This window comes from Corvus kubaryi, unplaced genomic scaffold (genome assembly GCF_017639235.1).
Source record: "Corvus kubaryi isolate FWS band 111438036 unplaced genomic scaffold, C.kubaryi_AGA036_p1.0 split3-73, whole genome shotgun sequence".
NCBI classification, from domain to species: domain Eukaryota; kingdom Metazoa; phylum Chordata; class Aves; order Passeriformes; family Corvidae; genus Corvus; species Corvus kubaryi.
Genome location: NW_024582091.1, coordinates 25,541,674 through 25,568,527, shown reverse-complemented (window position 1 = coordinate 25,568,527; position 26,854 = coordinate 25,541,674). Strand labels below are relative to the sequence as shown.

Genomic DNA, 26,854 nt, shown 5'->3' with positions numbered 1-26,854 from the left:
CATGAAAAAACCAGCATTTATTACATGAATAATGCATTTTCTTGTTTTTATATACAATGTGCCATTTCTTCATATACATGAAGAAGAAGTACAATATGCAGTTAGTACATTCTGAAATAAGAGACATCAATTAATCTTGGAGATTAAGTTCAGGTCTTTTTGAAGTTATTTTTATAGGTTTTTAATGTTTTCCTTTTTTGTTTACACTGAAAAAAGAACAAAGTAAAATTGAATGCAAAAATTTCAGCCCTTGATTTGGGTAGAAAGGAGTAATGAAAGGTTAAATACTCTGTTGTAAGCATGGAAATTATAATTGGGCAGGGTTTGTTTAACCAGCTGCGACCTACTAACTTTCACACAAGAATGATAAGCACAAATTGTACCTAAGGAAACCAGATCCTTTTCAGGGTGAGATTGGTATTCACACTCCCCATTTCCTCTGTTTTACATCACAACCTGTAAACGATACCAGCAGGGTGAGAGCAAGCAGGGTGAGCAGGGTTTCCTCCCAGGGCAGAAGCACATACGCTGTCCAGATGTGCGTCATCTTCACTGATTTTGGTGGTCAAGGACTGTGATCTGCCTGTCACAGATGCTGTTCTTCCCCACCTCACTGCAGGACATGAAGGGTGACTTCTCTGTAGCCATGCTTGCAGAGGAGTCCCAACACTTTGCCACTCTTCTGTGATGTGGCATCTGGCTTCTTCAGAGAGAAAAGAAGAACAGCCCACTGCATCTAGATCAGCCCAGAAAGAGATGAAAGATTTTCAGTGCCATTTCCTAAGAAACAGCTAAAACAGAGTTTAATCCCAAATAGAATCGATTTTCTACATTATGTGAAAAAAACCCCAAATCCTAACCCCCCCAAAACATGCTTTGTCATGCTCACAGAGTGATTAGTACTTTTAAAACATGTATGGCTAAGAGCCTTGACCTAGTTTCATATGCCAAATCTGGGAACAAAGAAAAAGGCTGGGGGAAGGGAAGAACAGGATGGCACCACTGCACAGAACCCACAGTCATACATTGTCTTCTTTCATCCTGCTTCCAACATCTGCTTTTAAGACAGCAGTTGCTGTGGGAGTCCTTTACTGTCTTCTGTAAGGTAACATTTCTGCTGTACTCAGTGCTTCTGCCTCTTTCTAAGGGACACTGCTAGGGCTTAGGTAAGCTAGTAAGGGTGGATGCAGACTACTATCCACAGCCTTCTCTTCATCCTGCTGCAGCTCAACTTTGTGTAACATGAAGACAGCAAAATGAGGAAAGTAAGAGGATTCATTTGACCAAATGCAGATTTTGACAATGTCAGCACCTCCCCTGAGTCCCTGGGGAGAGAAAGAGGGAATTCTAGGACACAAAACATCTCATCCAAACCCAGGGGTCTGAAACAAGTCATCCCTTTGAAGCACCTCTTGTTAATCAGGGGAATCGTCTCAGGTACAGATGACTACAGTGAGATGGGCTATTCTCAAACAGTTCACATTAATATTAATTAATTTTAGTCTTATGGAAATACATATATATATATTTCCAGAAAGATTTACATTATAACTATCTTCTGTTTCTCCCCCAGAGTCAGTAGTCAATCCATCCTTCCTTCCTTCCTTCCTTCCTTCCTTCCTTCCTTCCTTCCTTCCTCCCTTCCTCCCTTCCTCCCTTCCTCCCTTCCTCCCTTCCCTCCTTCCCTCCTTCCTCCCTTCCCTCCTTCCCTCCTTCCCTCCCTCCTTCCCCTAGCTGCAGGTCCTTATCAGAGGGAGGAGGGGAGAGAGGGACAGGAAAGGCAGGGCCTGCTCACCCCAGAAGCACCTGGCAACCACAGATGCAGGTAGCAAGAATAGTTCAGAAGATAAGAACGCAATTTAATTAACTTCTGCTATAGCCCTCCAAATGCAGGCAAGCTGGAAGCTAAATTACTGCTTTCATCATAACTAATTGGCAGTTGCTATCTACAAGGTGCTTCTTGGCTTGAGTTAAACAAAACTAGAAAATGAAACATTAATTGGTAATAACTGATAAAGCAGGGACAAAAAAAGACCAGAGGAGTGGAAAGGGCAGGAGCAATTCTTAATCAAAGCCTTTTCTCCAGCAACTTGCAGCTCTCTTTCTGGCACGAATGCCTGTTTCTGTGACAGCCTGTGCAGGACAGGTTGACGCAGATGCGAAGGGCGTGCTGCAGTGGTCACCATGCTGCAGTGGTCCCCAGTTCCTATGCTGTAGGGGTCCCTGATCCCCATGCTGAAGCCACCCCCAGTTCCCATACTGCAGCTGTCCCCACATTCACTGCTCTCTGGGCACCCTCACATCTACCTCTCTCCAGTAGGTGAGGTTTTGCTCTCGGCTTCCTTTGTATCTGAAACACAGAAAAGCAGCATATCAAATGATAGGAAAGTGAGTGTGGCTGGGCCACAAGCTGATGGAGAGACACAGGCAAGTGTCAAAGCACAGGAGGAGAACAGGCAACTTAAGAAAATTCAGTGCTGTTAAAGAAATAAAAGGGTATACATATGTACACACACATTTTCTAGGGTGTGACAGTGTCTTGGATGTTTAAAGTGTAAAAGGACAATGTGTAACTGCTTATAAGTTAATACATTTAAATTAACTTCTTTGAAGAAGTGTAATAGTATAACTCTACAAAGTATTATAGGATACTGAATTATTTTCTTGCTGTTGCCAAGCTACAGGTTCAAGAGTACCTGATCAGGGTGCACAGCATCAGGACTCACGGACCTCTGCTGATTATCCGAGAAGAATTAATGGTCTGGAATGCCTTCTCTGTCACAGGATGGATGCTCCTGAAATGCACCATGGCTTTATTCTTTACTCAACATCCTTGTGACTCCAAGAGTAGCAGGAAGTGCATGGCATGAACTGCAGATATATAGGTTCTGCAGCTGAACTCAGCTCCTTGGTGCAAATAAATCATATTTGATTCAGTCCTTGCTGATAAACTAGGATGGCAATAAAGAGTAACTATGATAAGCCACCATTCTTGGTCCTAACTCCCAAATGAGTTCAGGGCGGAAGGACACTGAGACTCATGAACCCACAGACTGAAACAATCTGGGGTGGGGACAGCATGAGCTTGAAACACAAGTCTACTAAAATACTCTGCTCTAGAATTACTATTATCTCTTTTCTTACTGTGTCCAGAGAAAACTCCTTCTAAATCTAAGAGTAAATGTGCTACGAGTGGCCTGTGTACAACTTTTTATGGTAATATGTAAAATATTATAAAGCTTAAAAGCTTCTCAGGGCAGTCTGAGACAGGAGCACAAAATACAGTGGCTTAGACAAAACTAGGCAGATAAAGGAGGGAAAATAGCCTGAACAATAAGCCTGTGACAGAGTTACTTTCCAGTAACTACCAGCCAGATAAGAGCAGGGGAGGACTGATGAGCATCTTCTCAACTTTTATAGTTCACTGGGCTTGTAACTACAACTTCCAGGTTTTGTCATTGACACAAGCTTCTGCCCAAACCTTAACATGTGTTTTCCTGTGTTTCCTGCTGAGCCTCTCTTTTGCTGGGGAACACGATGATCAGAAGCCAAAACAGTGTGCTGGGAGACTACTTCTAAACCCATCTGTCTGCTGGTGCTAACAGAGTCACACAGGGAGTCAGCAGAAGGGCATGCCTTGCTAGACACAAGTTTTGAGGAAGGAGATCCTTGTGACATGGTCAAAAAACTGTGCTTTCTGAAAGGAGCACAATTGGTCAGGGTCATCTTGATACAGGGTCATCTCCTTAGATGTTGTGTGCTCTTTCTCTCCTTTCCTAACTTCCAACAAGTCACATGTCTGCAATTTATTAGTAGGTTTCATTTAAATCTTAAACAAATAAAAGTTAAAGGGCAGAAAAACCCTCACTACCTAAGATTAATCATTAAAGAAGAGGATTTACATCCTGAAAATGAGATTATCTGTTTGTTTATCCTTTACATGTAGTGCTGGGATTAGAAGCAAGAATATTTTCAAAGTTTTCTTTCTCTGTATGCCAGCTGTTGCAGGAGACTCTGCACATTTTCCACCCATCAAAAATTGCCTGAAGACTGGCAGAACACACAGCTCAAGGCACTTTCAGATTATCATTCCCTTTACAGACATGTATTTACCTTTACTTAGCAATATGCACTGACCGAGGACTCTGGCCCCCAGGAACACTCTTGCAAACTTAATGCAAACCTGGCATTAGCTGCAGGGTTTTTCTTTAATTCTTGCTCCTCTTTTTTTTGCTTGAGATAGACCAATTATGAAGTACTGTCTCTTATGACAGGGATGTCATCTAAGAGGCTTCTTAGGCTATAGTAGTGCCCAGTGAGCTGACCTCTCACAGCATGCTGGGACATGCAGTGAGTCAGCCTAAAAAAGGTATAATTTAAATATATAATATTGCATGGGGCATCAGCAGCCCAGATAAGCTCTACCTTTGAACCTCTTTCTGTGTGGATATTCTTGGCACCTTCTACAGCCAAATTTACAAGCTGTACTTCCTCTGTACTGTGATGACCAGCATGATAAAAATTGTGAGGGTGGCATTTAAGAACTAAGGTAAATTTTAGATTTAATGCTTTTCGTCTTTACAATGCTTTAGAAAAATCCACAAGTTAATACAGCAGCCATTTTGTGGTAGCTGCTGATACTTAAGTTACAATAAGGCAGCAGAAGCAGGAAGGAGCTAAGTGAGATGATGAGTTAATTGCACAATTGGGGATTCGACAGTATGACCCTCAGTCAGATTTCATTATCACTGAGCTGCGCTGAAACTCTACTCCAGCCCCGGGCTGCAAACTGCCTCCAGACCCCTTAGTCTGGCCTTACCCACCCACCATTACCTGGGTTACAGGCAGTCTGCATCTGCAGTGTGACACAAACCCACACCATTTGCAAAACATGCCTTCCTGCTCACAGCTCTCTCCTTGCCCTGTTGTTTCCCAAGGTTGCTTGAATGCACCTTTCCATACCTGGGCATATGAAATGGCAGACTTGGATGTTGCCCACATGCTCTGTTCTTGCCCAGCCTTTTGACAGAGTGGAACACACAGTTCTAGGTGGCTTCACAACAGGCTACACACTCAGTAGAAAGGAAACACATAAACTAGGCTACAGGGTTATGCCAAGTGTGGTCTGTTTCTTAGTGAAAACAGACTAGAAAAAGCCCATTTCCTTTTTTCGTTTCTTTTTTGTTGGTATTTGTGCTCAATCTCAAGATACTGTGTGCAAGAGAAAGGTCTCAGAAACATAAACTTACCTGGGCATAAAACCAATAAAATACTGAACATTTACATATGAACACAGAGTTAAAAAAATAAAATCAAGTCCCACCCTGTCTGAACTTATGTTTTCTCACAAATTGTTTTACAAGTTATACTGAATTCATAGGATAGCACATCCCACTCATTCATTCTCTGTTCTATTGCACATTATTTCCACTACAATTTATCACTCATATCAATGATGTTTATCTGGTATTTCTGCTGAAGTACCAAAAAAGTGTTGGTGTTGTATGCCTCTGCTTAGCATCCTACCATCAATCCTTTCTTCTCATAAAGAAACCAAGTAGCATATTTCCTACTCATCAACATGGCTTGTACTACCTGTAATGTTATCCCACTAAACCACTGAAAATGTTCTTTTCCTCAGCTTGCAAAATAGCTTACAGGCATATTCATAATATTCTAAATAAAAAGTCTGTAAATTCATACATCTACATGAAAAACATGACCTCAGAAGAGTTAGGTTTAAAACGTGATACATTTGTATGGAAATGTCTATACTAGATCTATATTAAACATATTTAGACATACAGTAAATGTCTATATCAGATATACTTACTAATGGCAATATTCAACAATAATTTTTCTTTTGAGTCTCAGAACTTCACCCTATGAAGAGATAATATTTTCTTCTTAGTATCATGTAGGACTTACATGTACTCTGAATCTAGCAAAGCCGAAACACTTGTAACATTTTCTATTCATATAATTTTAAAAACCTCTCTAGATTTTGTTCAGTATTACAAACATCTGAACTATGAAACTCCAAAACCTTAAGGAGGTTAAACATTAAAAAACATTTCAACCAGTGTGCCAGGCCCTGGAGACAGCTAAGTCAGTCTTGTAAATAAATTCAGAATTATTTTATTAAAGTCTGGTTCATACAGTTTTGTTCACAAATTCTGTAGTATTTCCCCAGAAGAGCCTGCAGCTTGCAGATATTTCCTTGTACACTTGCATAGCTTACTGAGCTGGCAAAAACGTGAGGAGTACATTAAACTAAATAATTTATGCTCGCTATTTTAAAAGTGGAATAGGCATTAAGGGTTTGTATAGAAGGAGTTTGATTTTACTACATGGTAAATTCCTCAAGGCTGTGCCTAACCTGTGATGCAGTCAGCACAAGACTGACAATCACAAGCAGTTTAATACAGGATCTATGTTCTCATCTTTAGACACTGGATAAATAAGAATTTGCAAAAGACAAATTCGATAATACATAAACATAATTGTATGTTTACATTTATTACTTTTAAAAATAACTATCACATCTTCTAAAATTAAAATATGTATAGAAATAATTATTAGAGGAAACTTTCTCACAAAGTTTCTATCTCTAGCTAGGACCACTGTTGGACACTTCATATGCAGAAGCCCAGAGCAGTTCTGCACCCATCAACATAACTACAGCCAGAATTTATGTCCACACCTAGGCTGGAAATAGTTTAGGAGCAATGTCCATTAGCATCCACAGCCTTAATGAGCTCTGTGCCTGTGGACTGCTGCTGTTTTCCATGCCCCTCTCCATCACGAGCCTTACAGCTGTGCCCATGGGAGACCACGGGGAGAGGGTGCAGCAGAAGGAGCCAGGCCACTGTCTAGACACCCTGACCACATCCCAGCCTCCTGCCCTCTTCTGGAGTTTCCACACCTGCCACTGGCTCACCCTCTCCTTAAAGTAACCACTGAGTAAGCGCAAACACTAACTCAAAGCTGCCACTTCACCTATGTGCCAAAACCCAACAGTCCTTCTCAAAATCACTTGGGAGCATCCTGATGTCCTTACAGGGCTTTGCAGCCTGCTGCACAGTGCTTCTCTCTTTCGAGTGATAGGGTTCAGCATCCTATCAGAGTCTCCGTTTGTCCAGCTGAGTGGAAATGAAAGCTTCTGGAAGCCTAAAGAGGGAAAAAAAACATTGGAGTTGAAGAGTCACCTTTTGAAAGATGAACTGATAATCTTCTTCTGAACCACTCAAATAACTTCTTTAGACAACTTCTCCAACAACATTCATTTTACTCATTCCTTATGTATAACCGGTACAAATACACAGGGCCTTGTAGATCAGCTATTGGAGATAAGTTCTGGAAAAAGTCAGAGTTTATATATTTTTAATTTCTGGGGAAGTGAAATATATGGTGAAAGAAATAGTGACAAAACAAAAAAAACCCCAAAAACCTCCTCATACTGGCATTAAGGTAGTAATAAAAACCACAAGTCTGCCTGGGCCAAACTGGACACATTGAATGCACTTTTATTTGTACCTTCAAACCAGGTTGTTCAGTTAGCACATAATGTTCTGTGCTCAACTTCCAGCCAATCAGCACTGAATAATATAAAAAATATGTGTCTTGCCAGTACCTTGTTAGTACACAGTACCCCATGTAAAAGACAGAAGGTAGTAAGTGGGCATAAAAGTATTGAGACCAAGCTCTGTTCTACACGAGGAGAAAAATCCTATTTAATGGCCTTATTCTGGCCCACTTACTACTTGTCAAAATTTTGCAGTGTTTTCAGCTGTAAACTTGATGATGCTTAGGAACTCATGAGAGGTATCTGGATTCTCTCCTTTAGTTAACTAAAGGTTTTCTCCATGGGTTTTAATGTGAAACCAGAGTCATATAGAACCACAGCACAGCTTGGGTCGAAAAGGCCCTTAGAGACCACACAGTTCCAACAGCCCTGCCATGGACAGGGACACCTTCCACTAAACAAGGTTGCCCAAGGCCCCATAAACCTGGTCTTGAATGTCATCAAAGCAGCCAATCCTCTGTTTCACTCCCAGAATTTCCAAATGTCTTTCACCTGCTGAACTGCTCTGACTTGTTAGACTTAACATTTCTTTCCTAAAATATCATGAACATCAATTCTGTGCTTGCTGTCATAAAGACTGGCAGCTCTTCCTACTAAATCAATGCAGATTTGCAATTCTGTGTGTTTTCATTTACTCTAGTTTTATGGTATAATAATTCACTGGGTTCATTGAAAGTCACAGAAGAAAAACATTTCTCATTGAGCATGGGCATAATGAAACCGTAGCAGCAGCAGACTTAGAGGCAGTACCCTATTTATAAATCAGACAACATTCTCAAAATTCAATCAGCTGCAAATAAAATATGAATATTTACAGATAGTCACATTTTCAAATACATACAAATAATTGTTTCTCTAGATTACTTGTCTGGAAAATCGGTTTTCCTCCCCACAAACACAAAAAACTACACTCATTCCCTCACAACTCCTATGTAAGTCCCATTGGCTCTTGTTATGTAGGAGCCTCAGAAATTTTTGCTTATTTATATAAAAATAATCCTAATTTTCAAATAGGAACAAGTGGTACTTTTCCAAATGGTTTAAGTCATATTTCAAAAGTGTCACAGGTACTTTGAAGTCCAGGGGTGCTAAAAAAGCACACTAATTCCACTGCAGATCAAGAAGAATTATTGTTGCATGTATGGCAGGAAAGAGAAAGATCAAAGAGGGGGGAAAAAAGCCATGTTTTGAGGGTTGACTTCCTTCTCTTAACTAAGTACTAACTTGACTTGGGTTAGTGGCAGCTTGCAGATAGGTCTACCAAAGAACACCTTGGCTCAGTTGTAGAAAATTGACTTATTGCCCAGAGAACAACTCTTCTGAGCACAAGGAATATAAAACATGTATTAAAAAATCAGTGGTGAGCAATTGCCTTAGAAGTAAATGGGCAGACATGAGCAGTGTCTTCCTGAGAAATATTTCAGCCTATAAACAAAGGCAGTAAAGCTGGGCACTGAGGTTTCAAATACATGGGATTTCATCATTCTGAAAGTCCTGGACCACTATCAAACAGACTGGTCTGCACGAGGACTTACTGCACAACGAGTCTGACCTGGTTAAGCCTGTGCCCTTCATGGCACAGCCCATGGGTCTTGGCTGTCAACCAGCCAGGCAGTGGCAGGTGCTGCAGAGCACACAGCTCCCTTGGCATCACACAAACAGCTTTCCTTCACACAGGCTGAAGGGAAATACCACAGACCTTGCCCTGTTTTGGGTGGGCAACCACACTGCTCATAGCACTTGTGGGTCCCTCAGTGCAGACACAGCCTGTGACATCCTGAATCCATCTCCTTTTCGTATGTAAGGAGGCTTTACAAGATTTGTTCAATTTTTGCATATTATTCTGGAATAACAGATGCATGAGCACCTTATCACTGCCTCTGTTGGTTGTATTGATTGCCTCTTGTGTGTGAGTTTGATAAGTTAGCTAATACCCACTGACGGTAAATGAGCAAAAACTGTTTCAGAATGCATGCAGCAGCCACTAAATGATTTGTAGAGGAGAGGAGGCATCTGAAAATGAAAAACAGAGTTGCTGCCATTCTGTGGGAAAGAAACCATTCTGCATTTAGCCAGTAAGAGAGCTCCAAATGCTTGGAAGATCAATTCTTTTCAACAGGTTGCTCAGGTTCCTTTGAAGACTTCAGTGCTGCAGGATCTGATTAGAAATGAAGACTTGTCTGTGAGAGGGAATGGAAACCAGTTTGGGGGTTGAAGCAGACCCTGGCCAGCCCAAAGAGGCAGAACAGCTGGTCTCACTGCCTGGGTGCCCACCAAGTGGCTTCAGAGTGCAGCAGCCCCCTGGGACAATGGCTGTGTGCTGCCAAAAGTTGCATTTCAGTGCTGCAAAGGTTCCTGCTCAGCAGCAAGCAGGCAGCTCTGACCATACAGCCGTAAGTTTTTTTCTGGGGGATCATCAGGGTATCAATTTGTTTGGGCCAGTGGATCTCAGCCATACAATGCAGAATCACTGTCCTGCTTGTGCCAGGACAGCATGAAAACCATGTAGCGGTGGAGCTAGTCTGTTCTGGTGCAGTTGACAGTCTCTGGGGTTACTGCTGACCCTAGGACTTCTTTTACAATCATCCCCAATGTAAGGAAAGACGGCGTGTAGGACACTGCTCTAGAAACAGCAGTTCATGCTCAGAAGTTTGCAAGTCACAGCTGCAGCTGCATGTGATGTCTTTCCCTCCCCTCCTTATGCTACAGCTATGAGCGACCCAGAATGAGACAACTGACTGTCATGATAACATCTATTTTTCATATCTGAACTCAGAAAAAAACTAGTGGTGTGTCACACAGGAAGTGTTTTACTCTCATTCCCTCAGCTGGTTCATCTCCAACAACTTCTGAACCCTCTGACTAATTTTAAATACATTTGACATAAGAACAGAGGTCTCAAGGGTAAAAAGTTCCTTCCAGTTTTGCAAAATCAGCATTCAGCTAGTGAGGAGAACTCTCTGCTCAGGGAAAAGGAAAGGAGGGTTTGATCCCTGGCTGTTTTGTTTGGCTTGCTCAGCTCCCAGGAGGCAGCAGCCAGCTGGGTTCCCAGCATCACAGCCAGGCAGTCAGCACATGCACAGCTACAAACCTGCTGCAAAACACAGTATTTCTTGCCTGGCTAGACAGCAAATCACAGGCACTTCCCATACTCAGGAATGAGCTGAGGATACTCCCTGGTAGTGAGGGATTGAGCACGGGGTGCATCAGGGATGCAAGAGGAAGCTGAGGGGAGATGGAAGAAGTGTACTAAGGAACGTGGAAAGAGATGTCAATATAAACACAGAGAAGGCACAACAAGCCCCAAAGAATCTCTCTTTGTTTACAAATTCAATATTGCACACGAGATCACTTATCTCACCACTGTAAGGCAGCTTTCTCCGGAAGAGAGACGACAGCTGCCTAAGAAATGCTGCACAGAGCCCTACAAAAACTTAGCATGTATAAAGCAAGGTCAACTCCTGAACACCATATATTAAATACAGGATGTTAAAAAAAAAGGGAAAGCCAAATATTAGGCAAGGAAGAATAATTTTGGTAACCCTGGAAGGTAGCTTTTGAACCAACATTATGGCATCGGGATGGTATGGATGTTTCCCATTGCAAATAGTGTTGACCATACTGTTTTTGGTAGTGGGAATTCATGGTTTCACCACCCCAGAAAAATGCATATTTCAAGGTCAGATTGTGATTGCTAGCCTTTCTGCATACCACAGGCTTTAAGACTTCACCTGTGCCTTTTGAATTCAATTAATCTCCAACCTCCATCAGTCCTCTCTTGTGTATTTTTGGCTATGCTTCATCGCTTACCCAAGTCTTAGACTTTGAATAAATCACTGATGTGACACCATTTATTTTTATGTTGTATGCTAATACACACCCACTGCAGTTCCTGCAGTCATCCGTGATGCTGTTCCAAGTATTGTTCAGGACTGCCACCCAATTGATTATAAGCAGAACTAACAGATACCCTCTTGGGGCTGACTAACTCCATTACTGCTAGAGCAGTGTGAGGAAGATGCTTCTAACCTTTCTGTCCAGGGTATGGGGAGGCTGGATCCAATAACAAAAGGAGGCTTGCTGAATGTCTGCCAAAAGAGCATTTTTCTGAATGACCTGACAGGCCAGGATAAGTTCCATCTTCCTTATTCCTGATAGATACAAGAGTTAAGGAAAGGGAAAAAAACGTGTTAGGCATTTCCTCTGCTGTTCACTTTACATAAACTGCTCTCTGTTTTGTAGTACTTCAGCAGCTTAATTAAAGAAAGGAGGAGTAAGGCAGGGCATTATATTTGTATGCATTGTTATCATTGAAACATGACTCAATGTAGGGACCGAGGAAATATTTCATTCATTTATGTTTAGTGAGTTGTATGCTCAATTCTACTCAGTAGAGCAGAGTGCTAGAGAGTGCAGCCATGTGCAAACAGGCTGGGAAGAGAATAGATACCAAATAAAACATATTTGGTTTTCCTTGGTAAATTTTTAAATACATGCCACCATGCTGCAAAGTACAGGTCATGACTGAGTTGATGGCAAAAAAGAGACCTTGTGGAGAGCTTTAAAGAAGAAATGTCCATGGCCTGGCAGTCTGTGATACTGTTTTTATACACCTGTACAAAGAGGAAAGGATTAAGTATGCAAAAAACCATTGAAGACTAAACTAATTTTCTTCCATAATTTAATACACATCTTTTTGCTTATTCTGCAGATTAAACCATTCACCTGCACTATACGATCTCTTGTACACATACTAAACTTTCCAATATGATTGTCAATTTCTTGAATGCTTAATGGTAAGCTACATGGAATATATCTGAAATAAAAGCAAAATTATCTATCAACATGGAGCATGACAGAAAGAAGCCGAACTGAAGATAAAAGGAAGATTATGATAAATTCAGAAATACTTTTTACTTCTTTCCCCTTTTAAATTTAGAACAATAGTGGAATTGGTGACTCTAATCCTTAATTTAGTGATATTAGGATGATGCTTTAGTTTTCAAAGGAGTTTTGTAAGAAAAAGAATATGTTCTCATTATGTTTTGTGGTTGACTTTACAATGATTCATTAACTCCTCCAAGATGAGCTTGGTCTATGCCAGTGAAAAATCTGCTTGTTTAGTTTAATCATGCCTTGTTTCAAGTATTGGTTACTAATGTGGGGGTTTGTGCTGCTGTACTGTCTTCTGGGCTCTGATATACACTACTGCTCTAATGCAATTAGCAGCTAAAGTTTCTCCCCAAGTCGCTTGCAAGTGCTAAACTTGTTAGGAACAGCCCAGTTTTCACAGCAGGCTGGACTATATGCAAGGGGATTGGATTCAAACAACAGCATAGGTCTGCAGGTAGTCAGAAGGGAGTCCTGCTGCCCAGGCTTAGCCACAGGGAGCAACTGACAGAATGCTCTCCCTGAAATCAGGAAGAGGATTCACAAGCTGTTTCTTTCCTTCCTCCTAAACCCTGATATAAAATACACACACACACACATAAACTGGTGTATTTTGTGTGCGTATACACACATACTGATCGACTCTTTAAAGAGTAAATCAAAGCAACTGTAAAATCTACTTGTTCCAGTCACTTTCCCCAGAGGAAAAGGGAAGATAATAAATAGCCTTTTCCTTGTGGGGAGATTGGGTCCAGTAGTCACTGAGTTGAAAAACAAAGACCAAAGAGGTCACTTCATGAAGTGCACCTTAACTCTAGGAGAATAAGCTTGCTTTGTGCTCAGAATTAGAAAACTGTCACAACAGTTTCCGAGGTCCTGTTTCGCTACCTATGGGGTTTGGGGCCATCGCTTTCAGGTCAGGTCCCTTAGGAACTCCTCACTTTGAATGAAAACACACTTTCATTGCAAAATTGCCAGTGTTCTACACAGATGCAGTGTTTTCTTCACTTTCACTCCTCAACAGCTTCAAATTAGTATTATTCAATCCCCAACTATGCAAATAAGAAACAACTCATGCAGCATTTTACATTTCTGCCTGAATAATTTTATGTATTTTATACACTGAAGTTTTAGTGGCTTATGTGTGAGCCTAAGCAGACTAAAGGCTTGATCCTATCTGATCTAAAGAGATTACATCCCATGAAACCTAAAAAATTATCAGTCTATCTTTCAGAGAGCTGTCATTTTCCAAGAGAGATGTAACGAATATTGGTGGGATGGAATATTTTCCATCTGAGATGTAGATTCGAAGAGCACAGGTCTCAGGTACAAATGGAACTTCCTAAAACCTGCTTCCACTGCAAAAGCCTTATATAACCTAAAACCAAAACCACATGGATACATTCAAAAACTTAACTTTCCTTCTGTTGTAAACAATCCACATCTAGAAACCTACATCCATCATGTTCATTTCAGTGAGACACCTGCATTCAACTTAAAACATTTCTTGGCATCTGAAATGGTGTGATGGATACAAAGCAAACGAGTGTTTTCTGAGATACCTGATGGTTGCTCAGGATTGCCCATTCAATTGACACGGACAGCACTCACAAAGGGCAGTCAGTTGCAAGCCTGTAATGTCATAAGGAAAAACAAAGGGAAATAGGCTAACTGTTCCTATTTAGAAAGGACAGCCTTTTGCAGAGAGATGAATAACCCTATTTCAGACTAGAAATTGGGCAGAGGACTGACTGCCAGAGAGGAAGTTTAAACAGACAAGTAGAGCACATACACATCATTACTATTAAAACAGTGATTTCATAACTTAAGAAACATTTACTCTAGATGGCCCCAGTATGAAGCAACCCTAACACAACTTCCCCCATCTAATGAATTATGAGTGCAGTCCATCAGCCGACAGTAAACACATGGTCTAGATGCAACCACTAACTCAGGAAACTTCTAAAGCACCAAGCATCAGAAGCTGGGCACTGTTCTGCTTTTAGCATTCCTTCCCTACAGATCCATCACTGCACTCCTTCAGATGCAAGACCACAGAAATACTGATCTGGTCTGTGATGCTCCATCTCATATAGTGTAAGAAGATGTCAGAAAGAAAGGCTTTGACTTCTCGGTACAGAGTGCAAAGGAGTAAGATACTCCCTTTCTTTCTCCTAACATCAAATTGGGTGTTTCATCAGCCAAGCAATCAGGTCACAGAGAATGTGAGAATGTGATAAAAACGCAAAGAGAACCTAGAAGACATAGCTCTTAATCTTTTAAAATCGGGTGTCATTCCCTGCCTGCAAAGTAAAGGAAAGAAAAGGTGAGGAGACAAAATAATACATGAAAGACACCACGTGCATCAATAAAGAATCATATGGGGCACAGCCAAAATCAACTCTAGAGTCTTAAAATAAAGAGCGCTGTGTTATTATTATAAATGGCAGTCTCAGTTAACCAGTATAGACATGTAAAGAGCCTGTACGGAACAGCCATCAGCACACACATCAGCTTGTTATCATGTAAAGGGGAAATATAGAGAACAATAAAAGATATTAAAAAGGTGACTGTGTCAAACAAAACCAAAAAGAAGCAAAATTCAAACTAAAGCTGCACTGTCTACCTCTAGTTTTCTACCAAAGGATGTCCCTTGTCATCGAATGGTAGAAGAGGAATACTGAGAAACTGAGAACTGGGGAAACACTGAGGAACATAAAGAAGCAAGGGGGCTGTAAGGAACAGTACACACAACATAAATGTGTATTTTTAAATGTAAATGACCTTCCACTCCAGGAATAGAGAGACAGTCAAGTAATGGGAGTAATTCCGACACATCTGACAAAAGCTATTTTATGAGGTAGAGGAATCCACAAATGCAGGTGCACTCACTACATTAGCACTGCATAACAGAAAAAGAGATCTTTTCTGATGTTTCAATCTGAATCTGAGCCTCTACCAGTTCATACTCTAATGAACTGTGAACTTCATCACATCAAAAGAAGATGTAAAAACATCACCTCAGAGTACTGCATTAAATAAACTATATAGGTTTATATTGATATTTAGACTGACTTAACCATCTTCTCTAAAATGAAGATAATGTTATGCTTACTGGCCTTACATATGTGTCTGAGGTCTTACTTTCTGTCATCACTTTCCACTCAGTTCTCATAGCAGAAAATGACAATTTACTGCTATTTTCCAGGGATTTCTAAGTATGCCACCTCAGATGAATATGTCCTCTTAGTCCCGTTCCCAAAAGAAATGCAGCCAGGCAATGATCCAGACTACTCATCTGTCTGCTCTACACGACTTTTAAAGCAGTTGATGAATGTTAATGAAATCTGACACAGAGACAGAACTTTCAAGATACTAAGTTCCTACAGGTTTCATGAAAAAACAGTAAATGAAAAATTCAGTGTAACCTTACCCCTTATTAATTACCAGAAAATATTTGTGTTTGTATGCATGCATGTATATAATTGAAGGAAAAGTTCAACCAGCAGTAGCTTAACTAGAATTTCTATTTTGTTAGAAAGCTGAGTATCCAAACAAGAAACACAAATTGCCAAGAAAAGAGACCTCCTTGCTTTATGGAATCTTTCGGGTTAATGTAGATTAACCTGTTTGTTAGTTTGATCAAGAAAGTTCCACATGTCAGATTATAGTTCAAGAAGTTCTTGTTTCAATGAAAAAGAGTTGTGACAGAAAATTAGATTTTCCACCAAACTAAGTTGAGTGGTCATGGCTCACATATCTTAAAGATGTCTAGGTTTCAGCTGCTGAAAATAAATGCTGCTGGCTTTTTAATACAGACTCTGAATTTTCAAGAGGAAAGTTAGAAAAAGGGTTAAGACAAAGACAAACCATGACTGAAATGTCGTCTATCCTACACACCCAACTTTGCTATTGCAAGCAATCACATCCCGCAAATCCTTTCCATAAATGAATCAAGCCCCACTTTAAAACTGTTAGTTTTCTACCCTTTTCTCTTTCCCTTCTAGAACTTTGTTGTCGGATTCTTAGAAATCCCCTATTAATTTCAAGACTAAATTTATTCACAGTGATTAGATCCATTTGTTCTGCTGCCAAATTTGGCCTTTAGTTTAATAGCTTCCCTCCATTCTCAGTGCTTATCTTTCTGGTGTATTTGTGGAGAATAATGTTATCTTCTCTCAGCCTTCATTTTTGCTAGGATAAACAAGCCAATCTATTTCCTTTGCTTTTGTAAAATGTGTCCTCTATTTTGCCCCAGCATGCCAGTTTATCATCTTTGCCCCCATTCCAGGCTGAATTTGTCTTACCTGAACACAAATCTCCAAATTATACTTAATCATCCAGGTAAGGCCTTACCAGAACCACATACAGGCATCAATTTCCCCTCTATCTAAATACTCATTGTCTGACTCACAGTAAGAAATAATGGCTTTCCTGCCCATCACGGTTGTGATTTGTTGGCAGTTTACAATCATCCCATGGCCAGCTCTACACCCAGTTCTTTCTCCTCCTCTGTTGCCTCCAAGTAATAAGCTCAAAGCCCACAGGAGAATTTTCTATTATTATGCATAACCTTAAGATTTGTGTTATTGATGCTTATCTCCTCTCTACTGCTCTAATCCTTAGAACTCTAAGTTCTTCCTGCAAGGTATTCAATTCATTTTCCATATCAGTTTTATCTGCCAGCACTGCAATGTCCTGGATTTAATAACACCTCCTTATGTTTTCTACTGAGATCATTAATAAAACTGTCAAGTCATATGGAGCTGAACAAGAAGAATTTCACCAATAACCTGCTTCCAAGACTACCCTTTGTAGTCTCCCCATTACCTCAGTCCTTATCTTCTTTGTCTTCCTGTACAAATTGTCATCTCCTCCAGCTGATAACTCCATAAATGACACTGACTTCTCTTGCCTCTCTTATTTCATTATCATTGTAAAGATCAGCAGAGCTGGAGCAATTTTGATATTTTCCTACCTCTGGTGGTGAAAAAAACTTGTACTTCTTGTGTGCCTGTTCTTATATTGCACTGCTTTTCATAAGAAGGCTGTTAAGATATTTAACTGTGTTCATTTGATCAGTGAATTCTGCCTGCTCCTTTGGACAAAATTTTGATATTTTCACTGGGAAAAGGTTTTTCCTGTCAAGCTTTGATAAGCAGCATGGCCTTAACTTTTGAAACTAAACCCATTTCCCCATCTCGACATGCAGGCAAACAGCTCCTACAACAGAAATGCAGGCACACTTCTCTCTGTATTTTTTTTCCAACTATAGTAGGTAGTCTATTTAAAAGAACTCACTTTTTTCCCTGCAGACCACACCTCTCTGAAATCCCCACGGCTAAAACAGCACTAACCTAGCTAACCATGTCTTCTCTGTTGCCAATTCCATCAGCCGATGGCAGAGTGTGACAAGGTCCAGGAGAACAGAGAAGGAATCCAGGATAAAGAGCTGTTTACCTCTGCCTGCCTTTTCTCTTCATCTGCTTCCATCTCTAATAATGACAAAGCAATCTCTTGCACCAACACAGGGTCTTCTATCAGCACCTCAGCAAATAACTTCTAACAAAGGGATAAAATGAAAAGGAAAGAGAGAAATCACTTACATACAGATAACAAAGGCCTTTAAATACTTTAGGGGACCATTCAAAAATTAATCGTAAATCATGACTGGATTTGTTCCTGATTAACTACCCATGCAAGGCCAGAATTGTGCCCACCCTGACCTATCCTGGCCCCTAAAAATATGCTGGCATTTTGTCTTTTGCTTTGAAGGCAAAAGACACTGAACCTATAAACCTGGCTTTACTCAAAGCTTATTTTATCCATAAAAAAATGTTATTTTATCTATTTTTTATATCTAATGCAAGATATTTATCTTTTGACTCACTATTCAGCAGACTTTCAGCTGTATATACCTCTCGAAAGTATATATACCCCTGTAACCTGGTTCTCTTATTACTAGCTGGGGCCATTCCTCCTGGCTCTGTGCATGGAGATGCTCCTTCTCTATGTCTGTCCCAGCCTGTACAACTGGGCCACCCTGCTCATAGCAGACGGCAGGTGTGGCCACTGCTATAGCCGAGTGGCTTCACACTTTGCTGCTTATGACCAATGAATCACAGATCATAAGAACATGTGAACACAGCCATGCAGTTATTAGTAATAAATGCTTAGATTTCAACACCAGCCATTCCCCACATATTCACAGCTACACTGAAAAAACAGAGTTTGGAAAGACAGCACCCCAAAGTTCAGTGTCAGAAGCTGTGTAACTTTATTCTGTCCTTCTTATCCTGACTTTGTGCACTTGTAATTCTCTGGCTCTGGATAGGTGGGACAGGACAAGTCATCTTTACGTGCTTCTTCACAGAGCTGCTACAAGGAGAACAGCGTATTTTTTGTTTCCAATGAGGACAGGAGAAGTAGCAAGCAACAACTACGCTGACTAATTAAAAAAACCTCAACCTGCTGAGACATCCAACATCAGTAATTTCATTCACAATAATTAGCATTTATCAAAATTATACCCAACCAAATTTGGAGTCCTACACCAGGAAATAGTAGACATTATAGTAATAATTTACTTCAGCTATAACAATATTTGCTTTAATGTCAAGTCTTTCTTTTCTTTGTAGACTGTACACACACACAAACAAAATCTGGAGACTTATCATGACCTCACATCAGTATTAACCATGTATATTTTCCTTCTAATTAAGCTGGTTGTTTCTACTTGCTGCCATCATGAGGTCAAGAGTTCTACGTTTCTGTGGTCATTTGCAGGAAAAAAAAAAATCTTGTTTTAAAGGTGGATAGAATGTATCTTCACCAATCTTAAGCAATAAGTAAATAAATTAAGAATCACATAGCTAGAATTTAACCAGGAAGTGTAATTGAACTAGCAAGATCACACTGGGACATTCTACTTGAAAGAGTTACTACTAACATAAGCAAAATGGAACTTATGTCCTTTTGAATCAAAGAATTCTAGAAAGTTTCTGGGGTTTAGCCACTTACCAACTATTAGCTGCATTACTTATTTTTCTAGATTACCTCCTTTAGTGTCTGTTTTTGGTCTGTATATGCTGTGGAGTTCCTGGTAGACACACTCAAGAGCTTTGGGGATGGAGCACACCAAACCAAGAGAAGGGTGAAACTCTAGCTAAATAAATGTTCCTCAAAGTAGAACTTAAAACCAACAAAAACAAAGAAAGAACAAATAGGTCTCAAATAAGACTTTTATTAATTGTCTACATAAAAAACCTTACAATAGCTTCATTTGCAAGAATAAACAGCAATGCTTTATTGCACATCAGATATCAAACATCCAATATGAAAATAGAACTGTAGTCGTAATAAATGTAATTATATTGGAACACATCTAAGTAGTCTCATTTGCTCATGAAAACAGAAAATGTTTAAAATTCTCTTTCATTAGCTGACATGGTTTATTAACCACATTGTCACATCTACTATGGTTATGCCTGCCCATTAAAACTGCCTGCACTTAAAAATAAACCCTCAGATAACCAACAAAAAATCACAAGGTCTGTGGGAAGAGGAATATGAGCAAGGGGCTCAAGACAGAGGCAGGAATCCAGAAGGGACCTGAGGCAAGGAGCTCTTGGCTTCTGGGTGTATATCAGCTGCTCTGTGGCTGCTCTGCATAACCCACAATGTTGCACAGCCGAGGGATTGGGAACGAGGGGCAGTTTTGTACCTGCAGGTAATGTGTGGATTCTGTATGTGAAGTCACAGTGCACACATATCCAGCTGGGCAGCTGTACTCAAAAGAGTAATAGACTGTGGCCAAAGGGCAGGGAAAGTTGTACCACCAGGTCAGGATACTGATGCAGCAATCCTGAGGCCAGGCTAACCTCAGTAATTACTTCCATCATTACTGTTTAATATTCTGTACCCATAGGAAAACTAATGCCCCAGTGCATTGCAAGATGCAAGTACCAAATCCATTGTAATGAAAGGGCAGTGTAAAGCTGGTGGGGGAAGAATCACTTTTTCTCCTTTTTTTTTTTTTCTGGGTATCTAAATAGCGTGAGACTTTTTATCTATTGCTTGATTCACCATAAGACTGCAATTCTTTCCAACAGTCTTACTTTCAGGTGTTGGATACTAAATTTTTTACAGTCGATGTGGTGACTGGATGCCAGGTGCCCATGAAGCTGCTCTATCACTCCACTCCTTAGCAGGGTAGGAGAGAGAGGATATAACAAACTTATCATAGGGAGAGATAGGGACCAGGAGAGATCTCACCAGTTACTGTCATAGGCAAAACAAACCTGACTTGGGGAAAATTAATCTATTGACATTCAAAATCAGAGTAGGATAATGAAAAAGAAAACCAGATCTTAAAACAGCTTCCTCCCAGCCCTTCCTTCTTCCTAGGCTCTACTCCACTCCTGATTTTCTCTACCTCCCCCTACCGGTGGGGCAAGGGGACAGGGACTGGGAGTTGCAATGAATTCATGACATGTTATCTTTGCCACTCCTTCAGTGGCAGAAGTCCTCATGCTCTTCCCCTACATGGAGTCCCTCCCACAGGAGACAGTCCTCCACAAACTTCTCCAACCCAAGTCCTTTCCACAGGCTGCAGTTCTTCTCAAACAGCTCCAGCACGGGTCCCCCACAGGGTCACAAGTCCTGCCAGAAAATCTGCTCCAGTGTGGGCTTCTCTCTCCATAGGCCACAGGCTCCCAGCCTCTTTCAGGCATTCACTTACTCTGGTGTGGGGTCCTCCAGGGGCTGCAGGTGGATCTGTGCACCACCATGGACCTCCATGGGCCACAGGGGCACAGCTGCCTCACCATGGTCTGCACCAGGGGCTGCAGGGGAGTCTCTGCTCTGGCACCTGGAGCACCTTCTCCATCTCTTTCTCCACTGACTTTGGTGTCTGCAGGGCTGTTTTTTCTCACTCCTCTCTCTAGCTGCAATTGCTGTTGCACAGGTTTTTTTTCTCCCTTCCTAAATCTGTTATCCCAGAGGCACTACCACTGTCACTGAGGGACTCAGCACTGACCAGTAGTGGGTCCATCTTGGAGCTGCATGGCATTGGCTCTGTCAGACATGGGGTAAGGTTCTAAAAACAGTCTTGTAGATACATTCCCTTTGGGCCTCTACCTAAAACTTACCAATAAACGCAGTGACGTTAGCCAACAAAATTCACATATAGCTAGAAATCAAGGCAAAAATCAACTATTCTTTATTTAAACAGAAGTTTAAAAAGATTCTATTTATATATATATATAAAAGTTTTCTTGTCAATTATCTATGTACCCACTCTACATGAATCATTTATGCTAAAATTATTTTGAGCCTTTCATATTGTTTCAGAACAAAATTTGAGATCCAGTGATGCTGGCAATATTCCATTTTTGTTGCTAGCAATGTGGAAGCACTGGTGGCAACAGCAGCACAACATTGAGCCTCTTGTACCAAACCCCCAACTTCTGTCTGTGGACTAAAAGCCACATTACAAAAGTTAGCTAATTAAGCTTCCCAACCTGCAGCCTCTGAAATCAAAGCTCAGAGAAAGGAAACACCTTGTGACAAGATGTAGAGGAAAGCTGAGGCAGATTTTTAGACCTGAAGAAAAGTGTGAGGATTTGAAATGCTGTACTTTAATTATTAGCACAGGAATTCCCAGCTATCTGAAATTTTTCAAAGTGCACTACGAAGCACAAGTTTTGTTTGTATTCTCTTTAAAGTCTCTTCTCTCTTACTCTAAACATGACTAGTTCCTTATATACTTCATTACAGAAAAAAATTAGATTATCATTTTATTTACCTTCCATGCCTCTCAAATACTATTTCTAGGTGTCTCAAACAGTAGCAGATGGGGCTTTAACATGACGTATGAAGCTCTGCAATCTTTCCAATGTTTCATTTCTTATGTTGAGGAAATGATTGTGGAAATACTCACAGCACACTTAGCCAGCTAGGCTCTCAGTTCAGTGCCTCAGAAAGCCTCGAGCTGCCTAGAGAGACTGCACAGGCGATCTAGCACTTTAGTAGCTCCAAAAGCAGCAAGTGGTAGCTGCAAAAGCAGGAGCAAAGAGGTAGAAATATAGCCCTCGCTCTATGCTTTAATTCTGCTAGTAGATCACGCTCAGTCCGAGACAGAGACACACACAAGCTGTTAGCAGAGGGGTAGCCAGAGCAAGAGTGGGGGGAGGCTTGCTCCGCTCGTCTTTTATTCAGGGGAAGGGGAAGGGGAGAACTAGGGGCGGACCCAGGGTAACCAGCCAATCAGACTCTGTTTCGGTGGAATCCCAGTTACTTTCAGTTTTACCCGCGCTTAGAATGAAGGGGATTCAGAGCACGTGGTTCAAGCAAGTCAGGGCATGCCTGCACAGCCTTCGGCCTGGCTGCACCTCAGGGGCAGGCAACAACAAATGATAGCTTTCTGCTCTTGATCTTCAGGTCTTCTATTTACAAAACATCCGTGGACTTCATTTTTAAATTAGTACAGACCCACCTTAACACTGTAAACCCGTGCAGGCTTTAATCAAAGTTTCCCATGATGGATTTCACCTACTTGCCAAAAATGGCTATACTGTAAATTCAACCTACTTGTTGGTTTACTATGTCCCTCAGCAGTGGGGTGAAGTTGCAAACACATACATTCATCTTTGTAGGTGCTAACATACATTGAAGCTCAAAATCAAACCCTGGATGTTTATGCATGATGTCAGTAATCGCTTGGGCCAAAGTGAATCTTTCCTTTGGATCCAAAGCATTCTGATAAGCTTCAAAGTAAACAAAAAAGCTGAAGAGATACTCCAAGGCATGTTTAGAAATGTTTGTTTGCCCAAATACTCATTCTTTTTTGGGGAGAGATTTCTGAGCATAAAGGTTGCTGCCTGTACCAAACCACCAGTAACCTGCTGCAGCATCACATTTGTGGTACAGGATATTACTGAATGCTTCATCAGAAGGCTCAAGAACAGAACGCAGAATAAACTACTCACAGGAGAAATTTCATCCAAATTTTGCAAAGTTAACATTTGGGTTTTTTTCTACTGAAACATGAAGATCTTTATGATACACATTATTTCTTTTAAAAAGTAATAGGCAGTGTACTTACTGCTTTAAAAACATCTGCTTCTTTTGACAACTAATCCCTTCTCATATATTTGAAAAGCTCCATTTCCCTCAACCTGAAACCTGTTGACTCTTCCAAGACTTCTGTTAACACATTTGGCAATGACTGTCACTGTTACTTAATATTTTTTGGAGAAACTCTAAATTAATTGAAGGTGTAATTAAAGTTGCGCAAAGACTCAAGCCCTCTTAAGGGTCCTTTATCAAGACTAGCTCTTAAGTTCTTTTTAAATAAAAATTTTAATTACCAATGCCCACAGCTTAGGTCAGAAAAAGGAATGTTCCAAGAACAACAGCACGTGTGAACTCTTGAGATAGCATTGTAGTTCTTTTTGGTCAAATGGTAGTTAGGAGATTGAAAATATGAACATCTAGTGCTCTTCCTTCTGGACATACCAGTAATGTCACTATGCAATGACCTAGATCTGACTCTCTTGCATTAACACTTAAGTAGAAAAGCATCTGTGTTACTTTCCATACTGAACCAAAAGATTCTGGAAGAGGAAGATGCAGAAAGTCTTAGGAGGTAACTTGGTTGCTGAGAATACAGATTTCAACACTCAAGTTCTCTGATTTTGACCTTCCTGACCTGAACTGTTCTGAGGAAGCTAAGAGAGTGCTTGAGCAATAGACTAATAGCAAGCTTTACGTTAAGCTAATCTGCCGTACAAAGTGCTTTTGTTTCCTCATTCATCTGCATGAACTCTGTCCCAGATGGAAAGAAAGCTAGCTAAAATTTTAGCTAAAAGTGAGACCTCCAGCAATAACACATCTGTACATTTAATCCTGCTTAGATAGCTGGGTTGTGGGAGCAATTCCAGAATATACTCTGTGATGCTTTTGGAAGAGAATTACTGTATTTTTGCTGTAGAGGCTTCCTTATTCTCTAGCTGGAGCTTTTTCTTTATAAAATAAAGCAAATTCCCTTGTACAGAAGACCCATGATAAAAATGAAAGGTAGGTGCACAGAGGTACCAGGGTTATATAGCAATGGAAGGTGAAGTCTGTTGGGATGAGGGCAGAAGCTTAGTGAACTAGGCAATTAGACAGAATTTACATAGCTCTGTACCCTCCCCCTGCCCCCACCCCCCCGAAAATGGGAGAGTGGCCTTAGGAGATTTCCTAAACTACATACTTTTAGTTTTAAAAGGTTTTCTATTTAAAGCCTCTTCAAGGGTACACAGGAGATTCCATAACACCCTCTACTATTCCTATTTTGAGAAGTGCCCTGTGTTCCAGGACTGAGAACAAAACATTTCAAGTGTGTGAAGACGACCTCAATTAGTGCCATTTCTCCGTGCTTCTGAAGTGGTTTATCTGCTCCTTTCCACTGCCTGACACTCACAGCACTGTCCTTGGGACTGCTGAGTCCCCTAGACAGAAATACACTTCCAAGCTTCTCTGGGTCCATTCCTCTCAACTTGTCTAATCTTCATCTTTCAACACTGAAATCTTTGGGCAGAAACCCTATATGCTTCCATGGGGCATGGAAAAATACAGTCACATTTCTGGATTGAGAGGGATGAAGGGGAGAGCCCTCAGGATATGCAGCAGCCCTTGTGGATAACAGTGCTATACATTGCTTAATACACATTTTAGTGTTGGTTTGCTTGTTGTTTTTTTTAAACTACATAATAAAGCATGGCACTTTTTTCTCAGGTTAAATAACAATGAAAAAAAATATAGTAAATATAGAGTGATATTTATAGAATAAGTATAGTTGCTGGTTCTAGCATTCATACATATACGCAACAGGAAATGTTGTTGAAAGGGAATCTTATGCAACCCAAACTGAACTGATTGCAAATCACTGTTTTCAGACAAAAAAAATTCCGTACCTGACTTTTTTTTCCAGGAGAGCAGTTTCAGAGGTCCAGAGGTCAAGCAGCATAGCACATTGATCCACAGAGGCGTGTGCCCAGCCAAGGATGGGCTTGCTGCCACTGAATTGCTCACAAGTTACATTGCCTAAGACGAGCCAAAAAAGGAGAAAACAAGCAGACATTAGTATCACAGGGATTTCCACATGCCTACAGTCCCAGGGCTTGTGGTAATTCTGTTTATTTCTAGCACGGGGTTGTGGTTTTTGCTTGCAGGGAACCCCAGACCAGGAAAAGATTTCAAGTTCCATAAGCTTTGGCACACCCCAGAGTATTCTGCAAGGAGAAGAACAAGCGCACCAGCCATTTGGTGTAAACATATCTCTTTCATCATCTTTTAACAAATGTTCTTTGTGAGGTTCAAGTTCAAAAAACCCACATCAGGAAACATAAAGCCAGAGAAAACACAAGAAAACTAAGGGAGGAAAGTGAAGAGAAGCTTAATTGTTCACAACACCAAATCCTGTTGGTATCATCTGTTGTGGCCAGTTAGCCTGCAGTACAAGCCTCAAAGAAAGTCCACTGGTAAGACAGTCCCTAGTATCACAGAACCTCAGGTTAGGGTGAGAAAAGAAGCTTCTCTCAGGATGCTTTGTTCTGTTATGGTAATGTACCCCAGTTCTGCTTCCCTGGTTGGCTGTTGGCCTCCCCACCCCTTGTTACCTAATATGTCCCATGCCCTAGAAAGTTCTCTACTCCCTGTTCCCCCCATTGGCTCTTGCCCCTCGCCACTCCCCCAGAGTTTTCCTATTGGCTCCCATTCCCCAGTCCCGCCTTTGTACCGGCCCCGTGCCCTCAGATCATTGGTCTCTGATGCTCGCCCGCTCCCATACTTAAACCTGGACTCTCCATTGTTCTCTTTGTCCCTGGACTCCTTCACGGCGCAACTGCAATAAACCTTCGGCTGTGGAACTCTGCACAGAAACCTTTCCTGTCTCTTTGCCATCGACTCATATTACTGGAGCTGTTCATGCATGCATGTGTGTGTGCACGTGTGTGTGAGTGTGCGCTGGTCCTGCCGAGCGGCTTTGCTTAGGAGACGCTTTTGGAAGGTGGTGGCATCATGCTCTGGCACTGCAAAGCCACAGCGCCCAGCTAGCGACAGTCATCTTCATCCCTTCACCTTCACTCTCAGATCAATGAAAAGCAGCACACGCTACTGAAAGATAAATTTTACTAAGAGATAAAGCAGGACAGAGAGTGGATCAAGGAGGAAGACTTTCTTTTCAGATAGCTTAGTATCAGAAAAGTCAGTCTTCATAATTTGACAATTACTCTGAAAGGAGAAAAAACCACTATCAATGCTATTGATACACCAGAAGTGGTGTTCATTTTCAAAAGATTCTGTTTCTTGACTAGGAGTGCCACAAAGAGAGCT

The 26,854-nt window shown here is 41.0% G+C and overlaps 1 long non-coding RNA gene across 4 annotated transcripts; it reads right to left on the bottom strand.

Moving 5' to 3' along the window:
• On the bottom strand, positions 1 to 26,077 carry LOC121659281. 4 transcript variants are annotated; one of them, XR_006014250.1, is made up of 5 exons: positions 26,029 to 26,077; positions 25,435 to 25,564; positions 7,061 to 7,170; positions 5,834 to 5,883; positions 1 to 736 (listed from the first exon to the last, which is right to left on the bottom strand). It is a non-coding gene; the product is annotated as an uncharacterized LOC121659281 (long non-coding RNA). The 4 variants fall into 4 exon arrangements; XR_006014249.1 differs by lacking the exon at positions 26,029 to 26,077 and adding an exon at positions 25,934 to 26,022; XR_006014247.1 differs by lacking the exon at positions 26,029 to 26,077 and having other exon boundaries at positions 25,435 to 26,022.
• Between the last annotated feature and the right edge of the window lie 777 nt (positions 26,078 to 26,854).